Consider the following 8,220-nt stretch of genomic DNA (forward strand, 5'->3'; position numbering starts at 1 on the left):
CGCCGGCAACTCAAGTGCCTCTTAATGCACTTCGAGCCTGCAGCCGTATACGCAGATCAATACGGGCTCGTTTGGCTGAGAGCGAAGCTTACATCCTATTGTCGAACTGGAGACGTCTGACGATAAAAAAAGACAGTGCAGTGAGTCACTTTTAAGTTAGAAATTAAATTAAATTGAAAGCACTCAAAAGTGGCAATAATGATCATTTCTGTTGTAGTGCAGAAAGACAGGAAGTCGTCACGATTTACAATAATCCAGATGGCAGCAAGATGTGGCAGAGTTTGAAAGGTTCTGTCCCCACAATGTCTCTAATACTGCACGACATGATTGAATAACGCTTTGTATACTGTGAGCTCAAGTTTTTTACTCAATATTACAATTCTCCAAATTAGTAATCATAGGGTTAAAACTATACTATATTATATCACTTGCTTGCTTTTTTTAGAATAAAATATGCAAAAATCATTCAAAACATTTTCAAATTCCCAAGTATCTGATTTAATATACTCACATTGTTGTTCAGAAAATTAAGGAACAACTTCTGATCTGTATTTCAAGCAAATTGTAAGATAAGATAAGATATTCCTTTACTGTCCACACATGAGGAAATTTTATTGTTGCAACGCAGTAGATACAGAGGAAAAGGACAGATAACTTATAGGAAGTTTAAAAAACACTCTTAATGGAAGAACTCTTATAAACAAAAACTCCTATAGACAAAACCTCTCATTTTAATAAGGAATGGAGGGGAAAAATAAAGATAAAATAAATAAATAAAAACAGCTAGCGGAAGACAAGATAATACCAATAATAATGGTAAAAATATAGCCGCAAGCGGCAATGATCAGCCCTCGCTACGCCGCCGCCACGCCGCAAGAGGAGGGGGCGCTAACGCGCCCCAATTGTCCTTTTATTACGCCTACTGCTGAATCTGTGACGCTGTCACATCTTCTCCCCTTTGTTTTACCATCAAAAAGCAATTTTATTTTGAATTCTTGGCAAAATGTGCGGCTTTGCCGCACAGACACCGTGACTCTTTGAATAAAAATGTGGATAACTTTTGATGGTCCACCCCTGAAGATGAGTCTCACCAAATTTCAGGTTAATAGGGCTGACGCCCTAAGAGGAGTTTGTGAAAGTCTAAAGTGTAAACATGTTCTGGCGATTTCCCCATTGGAATAACATGGAAGGTTTCGGTCACCGTTACGGCAACGCCATAACAATTATGACATGGGTCTCATTGACTTTTTTGATGGGGATGCTAAAATTGAGTTGTGTGTCAAATTTCATATAATTTCGCAAAACTAAACATTTAACCTCCATATAAAATCTGTAGGGGGCGCTGTGGCGCCAAATTAATTTATTTCACTTCAAGTAGGTTTAGGGCAAAGAGTTTAACAACTGATTCTAATTTGACGCAATTCGGACTTTATCTGCGCAAACGGCAGAAACGTAAAATTTGGGAGATTTCTGAAATTCTTGCTACAGGTTGCGGCTTCGCCGCACAGAGACCGTGACAGGTATCAATGTAATTTGGATAACTTTTGATGTCCCACTCCTCAGTAGCATTTTCACCAAATTTCAGCTTTTTAGGGCCAACGCCCTGGGAGGAGTTCGTAAAAGTACGACGTTTGGAAAAACTCCGAAGTCATGTTTAGCCATTTTTGAAGCAATATGGCCGACTTTTGGTTGGGCGGACGGCGTTGCCGTGATAATATTTTTTACTTCTCTCGTCACCATCTACCTCTGCGCCAAATTTCATGATTCTACGATCAGATTTTTTTTGGGTCATTTCCCATCTCTCAATGCATTTTTGGTACATTTGGGGGCGCTGACGCGCCAATTTTTTTTATTTTAGAAAAGGGAAATAGCCATAATGTAGAGAGGCACGATTTTTAGAGGTGTGCAAATTTTTGTGACTTTTCGTCAATGTTCACTGGGTGAAAAATAGGGGGGTTGGTCCCGAGAATAAGAAGAAGAAGAATATTCCGATGCGAAAACAATGTTTCCCATTTTTCAAATATCATAAACTATACATTTTCGGAAAGCGCTCGCGCTTTCCTACCTCATGGTGTGGGTCCCTGGTCACTGACGGGTACTTTCGATAATTTTGAGTGGGCTCCGCCCACTTTGTGTTTTTGGCCCTCTATACAGTAATAATGTTCAATTTTTGCATTATATGCTTATATGCACGGAACATGCAAGAGATGGGGAACGTATTCGTGAGCTACTTAGCGCAAATGAGTGCTTTATATGGGGATGACGATCCCAATGTAAAGTGCTCGTTTAGTGCGAACTTTTGCACGGGCTTCACCCGTTTACAACGGTAATGTTCAATTTTCCTACAACTAATTAGTATGCACGGGGCGTGCATGAGTGGAGGAGTGCGTTAGTGAGTGTTTGGAAGTGGGCGAGCGCTTTGCGCTCGATTTCGTGCGCACTACGTGCGCACTTTCGCAGCCGTGCTTCGCACGGCCTTACGAGACTAATAGGCCTCTCGCCAGCTTGTGGCGCTCGGGCCTAATAAACACTCTATTTACATCAGTTATATGCACATGAATGTGACATTATTGCGTGTGAGTACGACAGTAATTGCACATGAATATAATATTGTTTAGTTGGGGATAGGTTTTAGGTCACACCACAGTGAAGTTTCATTGTAGTACTTATTGTTCATTGTTGTGTTGTGTATTTGGTGCCCTCAACTCATCTTGCCAAATGTCTAATCTAATTAAACTCTGCACCATAAAGGCAATGCAGGTGCAGTTGGTGCCGCTGCAGCCTTGATTTAAAGCTTTAATTATCAACACATAACACGCTTGGGAGTGAGGGGGCAGTAACGGGCCGCCGCTTTGGCCGGCAACGCCACCGCAGTGACACGAGCACTGGGTGAGTCATGGTTACCAGAAGAACACGTTCAAAACTGAGGAGCAGCGAGACCACAGTGCTCTGTATGTGAGAATCTGAAAAGGTTTCAAACTAAAACATGCACAATCCTAACCTAGGCCAGGAGAAAGGTTTGCGGCTGTGACTCCCTGTGTCATTGAGGGATGGATGGCTCAAACGCAGGGGCCGGATGGATCAAACGCAGGGGCCGTGCACAATTCTATGAGAACTATGTCAAAAACATCTTCTCCACCTAAAACAACAGCACAGCTTCCTCCAATAGTGAATGTGGACAATACACAGCACTTACCAAGGAGTGCATTTCCACAACAAAGACTAATGAAGCCTGCGTAAATTCAGCCTGGAAGACCTAACTCCACCCATCTACGTCACCTGCTACGTCAAGGCCACCTACTCCCCAGCTCAACCAACGCACCCAGTCCGGCCTGTACGTCTGTGGGAGTTCAGATCTCTCCTTCACCGCGGAACTCCTCCAGGTTTCTACTTTTTCCCATGGAGGTTTTTGTAGTTTTTCCTGGCCGAGAAGGAGGGTCTAAGGACAGAAGGAGGGTCTAAGGACAGAAGGAGTGTCTAAGGACAGAAGGAGGGTCTAAGGACAGAAGGAGGGTCTAAGGACAGAAGGAGGGTCTAAGGACAGAAGGAGTGTCTAAGGACAGAAGGAGGGTCTAAGGACAGAAGGAGGGTCTAAGGACAGAAGGAGGGTCTAAGGACAGAAGGAGGGTCTAAGGACAGAAGGAGAGTCTAAGGACAGAAGGAGGGTCTAAGGACAGAAGGAGGGTCTAAGGACAGAAGGAGGGTCTAAGGACAGAAGGAGGGTTTAAGGATAGAAGGAGGGTCTAAGGACAGAGGACTCCCGGGACATCGCCCCTCGCACCTGCTCCCCATCTTTAATCAACACACCCAAGTCACTCCTCCCCGTGGCACGTCGCTCCTCTGCTCCCAGCGCACAGCCGGTCCGATATTAACCCTCATTCAGTTGGCTCGGCCGCTTCAGACCGTACTGCGACCCACCACCTCCCCTCCTCCTCCTCTGCATCCCTCTCATCCTAATCATCTACCCTCTCACCATATCTACCACCACCAGTCTCCAGGCCCTGGGGGGAGACATCTAATACAAATAGATTATGGAGTGTCCATGATCGCAGTGTCTTCCGCCGGGGTCTGAGCGCCACATAACTCATGTAATAAAGCTCGCTAAACAGTCCTTTCTGTGTCGTCTGAGTCTCTCCAGAGTGAAATAATTCTATATGCAATAATAGCAGGATAGTGGACCCATGGGATAGATATCTTCCTAAACATCTCACTAGTAGGGGTTTTACAGCCCAAATCTGGATTATATCTCATCTAAAATATATCCGCACATTATCCTCAAATCATAGTTTTTTTTTAGACTGGTGACATTAACTTGAGCATTAGGTTTTGTGTCTTTTTGACATATATGTTTGGAATATCTAACACAAGCTTTCTATTGAAATTAAGCACAAATTACAAACTTATTTTAGGACTGTGTGAGTTTTGGTGATAGACAGCTATGTTTTGTTTTCGTACAACATTCTGGTTTATTTTATCCTTCGAGGATCGTAAAATGTCACCATGTTCTCATATAATTTAAGCATTTCTGTAAATTCAATTTCCGCCCCTCTTCTCTAGGGACATCCAAACGGGCACCTGCACTGACCCTGAGACAGTGTTCAGCAAGGACCAAGTTTAGCTTCTGTTTTCTCAGTCCGCTCTATTTAGGATTTTGAGCGTCCAACATAAACACGTCCACTCCCAGAGGTGCACAACACAAACACAGCTTCCTCTGTTTGCTCCATCCACTTTTTAACCCACAGCAGGGGTCCAAAGCAAACTGCAGACCCCTGGCACTGGCTGTGTAGAGGTGTGTCACATGTCCGGTGGAGGGCTCGCCATCTGCTTGTCTCCATGGAGATGTTGCGGCTGGAATGTTACAATGAATTCCATGAAAGAAAAGATTTAAAGGTAGTTTATCTGGACAGGTTTTTGAGGATGCATGCTTTTCAGTCAGTTTTGTTGCAGCAAAAACACCCGAGTAACGCAAGACAGATAAGATAAGATAAGATAAGATAATCCTTTATTGTCCACACATGGGGTTTCAATTTCGGTGTTGCAACGCAGTAGATACTGAGGAAAAGGACAGATAACTTATAGGAAGTTTAAAAAAAACAAACACTCTTAATAGAAGAACTCTTATTAACAAAACTCCTCTTATATCTTAATAGGGAATGAAATAAATAAATAAAATAAAATAAAAAGATAAAAATAAAGATAAAATAAAATAATAATAAACTGATATAATATTAATAATAATAAAATAAAGTAAAGTAAAAATAGCTAGCATAAGACTAAATAATACTAATACTAATGGTAAGTAAACACATGAATATGGCCTTAATTGCTAGTGAGTATGACAGTAATTGCACATGAATATGATGGTATTGCACATGATTAAGTCAGTATTGCACATGGTTAAGTCAGTATTGCACATGGTTAAGTTAGTATTGCACATGGTTAAGTCAGTGTCAGTATTGCACATAGTTAAGTCAGTATTGCACATGAATATGACGGTATTGCACATGGTTAAGTCAGTATTGCACATGAATATGACGGTATTGCACATGGTTAAGTCAGTATTGCAAATGGTTAAGTCAGTATTGCACATGGTTAAGTCAGTATTGCACATGAATATGACGGTATTGCACATGATTAAGTCAGTCAAGTATTGCACGTGTTTAGGGCTAACAGTGTTTGTTATACAGTTAATGTCATTCCAAGCAAAGCAGTATCTCCAAGGAGACCCCACCCTACACGTTACATACCATTAAATAACCGACATTTTTTTGCATATTCTTCTCTTTTATTGTCTTTATCTGTTTTGTGATTTGAATGCATTTTATCCTGTTGTGTGAAGCACTTTGAATGGCCCTGTGCATGTACTGTGCTCTACAAATAAACTTGCCTGGCCATTTCTCATGGACATCATTTTTGTTGTAATCTTTTGCTTTGGCCTTCAAAGCGCTTGTAGTTTTGCTTGTCTCGTTCTGGACATTATGGCGACGTCAGAAGTCTCGGTTTTGGAATGATGCTGCCACAATCTGACCGGTGAGTCACTGGTGATGTTTCCGCTGCAGAGGCCAAGCACTGAAGCACTCAGCACGGCCCATTATCCAACTCAAACTTTTCATCACCTGCAAAGTCTAATTTGAGTGTTATGACGTCATCAAAGCGTGCAGAAAACCCATTCAACTATGCGGTTGTTGGCTGCATATGCATTAGCTCAACATGGTGTCAAAAATATATATATAAAAACAAAAATAATAATAATACTACTTACTATAATGACCACGCAAAACATGTCAATCCAAGAGTTGGGTTTTATTTGCAATGGCCTGTGAATTCTGCTAACAACAACAACAAGCATATATTATTCTACTGTCTGGTTTGCACCTGAAACAAACAAACAAACAAACAAACAAACAAACTGGTATAGTCTTTTAGTCAAAGCACTATAGAAACAACCTGGTATGTGACACTTTGATTAAGTCCACCATAACATGCCGTGCTTTGAACCGAACTGGCCGTGTATCTGTGGATAAACCCACAGCATCTTGTTTATGCATTCCCAGATTACAGTTATCAATCACAGCTTTTCCGGTTAGAGTGTGATCTAAACTGAAAGCATGAACTGATGACCTGTCAGAGTTAAGAATGAAGTGATGAAAGTGATATAAACACTATTAAAAAAGAATGTTTGTGACTGTGGACTTCTGGATCTACAACAAAAACATAATTATCATGTAATCAAGGGCTGATGGCCAAACAGGTTCTTCACATCTTTCTGCAATGGATTATAATTCAAATTGTTTTAATTCATGTCCTAAATTGGCCACTGGCCGGTCCAAATGAGTTTCCACTCTTAAAGCGGTTCTGTATGAAATGTTCCACAGTGTTACATTAATCTTATCCATCTCTATGAAGACGAACAGGTGATGCCAGGTGATTCAAGCTAAATTAGGCCATGTTAGTTGCAGAGACATGTCTGGAGTATCTCAAGGTTCCATCTTGGGGCCACTACTGTTTTATTATGTTGGCAATTCTATATTTGAATAAAAGTGTGCAATATATTTTAATGTATTGCACACTATATTGCACACGTAATGACATGACAGGACTTGTACTGTGCCACAATCTTGTTTCATCGGTTAAAAAACAAAGTCAGTTGTTTTCACAGCTGCAGTATCATTATGAGTCAGTTCCTTCAGCAGAAATGACCTCTTTTCTTCAACTTTTCCAGTTTTCCGTGGTGAAAAAGAAAGAAAAATAAACAGTTTGACAGAGTTTGAATTGTATTTGTAACATTGTATGATTTTATCTTCTTAACGTCTACAGTACGGCTAAACGTCCACATGCAGGCGAATAAAAAGCTCACCGTATGAGAATGCATGCTCTTATCGCAACATGGGGATAAGATTGACATTCAGCAAACTGTATAAGCCAGATTTGAACTCACGATGCTGCGATAACTGCTCGGCCTGTGAATGAATAAACAACTTTCCGTGGAACTTTCCGAGGCCCATTATCTATATTTCGTATTAGAAAAATATTGAATGTGTGCAGATCAATTAAGATTCCACATCTTCATCACATTTATTGACGTCAGTACTCACTCAATTTTTCACCCAAACTATCATGTTAAGTCTTCAGATACAACCTAGCAGCGCTGCACAATTAGGCCAAGTGTGGAGGAACCTATAATCTTGAAAGCATAATTGTTTTAGCAGAGATAGTAAATTTCCCTTACACCCCATTGTCGTAAATGAGCTTTTTAAGTTGCCTGTAACAAAGTGTTCTTTTCTGAGCCTTTGCAAAGACCAATTATCCCTTCTCTACGTCTGAGGGGAAGGATCTACTTCAGACAAACAACTTAATGAGACAAAAGTGAACAGGAATAAGGACAATAGAGCGCTTGTGCAGGCCATAAACAAAGAAGCAAGGGAGGGAAATCTGTTTATGACTCTATGATTTGATAGAGAGATGGGGCAAGGGTCAATAATAAGTAAATTAGACTAAAATTTAAGTTGCTAGTTTGTGTTTTTAAATATGTATTAGACAAATGAATGACAAGGTGAGAATACAGGGGCTTTAAGGAGTTCAATGGTGCATCAATGTGGAGTTATAGAGCCTAAAACCACCAAGGGACATTAGCTTGTGTGGTCACTTAAGGATCAAACTTGTATTGGGCTCCCTCTTGTGGTCACCTAAGGGCAATAGAACAAAACGAGGACACCGTTG

At 41.0% G+C, this 8,220-nt stretch overlaps 1 protein-coding gene across 1 annotated transcript in view; it reads right to left on the bottom strand.

Moving 5' to 3' along the window:
• The window catches only part of farsa (phenylalanyl-tRNA synthetase subunit alpha), a 91,909-nt gene that overhangs the window by 57,974 nt on the left and 25,715 nt on the right, over positions 1-8,220 (bottom strand). The window lies entirely within an intron of this gene.

The sequence above is a fragment of the Eucyclogobius newberryi genome, unplaced genomic scaffold, assembly GCF_026437365.1.
Source record: "Eucyclogobius newberryi isolate DKJ021-1_F unplaced genomic scaffold, fEucNew1.0.hap1 SCAF_13, whole genome shotgun sequence".
Taxonomy (NCBI): Eukaryota; Metazoa; Chordata; class Actinopteri; order Gobiiformes; family Gobiidae; genus Eucyclogobius; species Eucyclogobius newberryi.